We start from the raw sequence: 431 nt of genomic DNA, 5'->3' as shown, positions 1-431 counted from the left end.
GCGCCGGGGGGGGCGAGGCTGTCGGTCCTCAGGGGCGTTGTCACCGACCGGGTCCCCTCGTCCCCTCGCCCGGGGTGACTCAGCCCTTCGCCCGGCATAAAGGAGCCCTTTCTCTGGCCGGAGGCTGATTTATGCGGCTCTTCCCCGCGCCGTCCCCACGCCCGGCCGCACAACGCCCGGCATAAAGGAGCCCTTTCTCTGGCCGGAGGCTGATTTATGCGGCTCTTCCCCGCGCCGTCCCCACGCCCGGCCGCACAACGGGGCGATTGAGCCCCCTTGGCTCCTTGCCGCCCCCCCCCCCGCCCTGCAGCCCAGCACCCTTTGGGAGAAGGGGCAAAGCCGCGTCTGCCAGGGTGACGGGGTCCCCGCCGCGGTGCTCGGGATACCCGGCAGCTCCCGGGGCTGGGCGGCCCCACGCCGCCCTGCGGGCC

The sequence above is a fragment of the Aptenodytes forsteri genome, unplaced genomic scaffold (genome assembly GCF_000699145.1).
Source record: "Aptenodytes forsteri isolate BGI_AS27 unplaced genomic scaffold, ASM69914v1 Scaffold230, whole genome shotgun sequence".
NCBI classification, from domain to species: Eukaryota; Metazoa; Chordata; class Aves; order Sphenisciformes; family Spheniscidae; genus Aptenodytes; species Aptenodytes forsteri.
Note: the sequence above shows the minus strand (reverse complement) of the source record.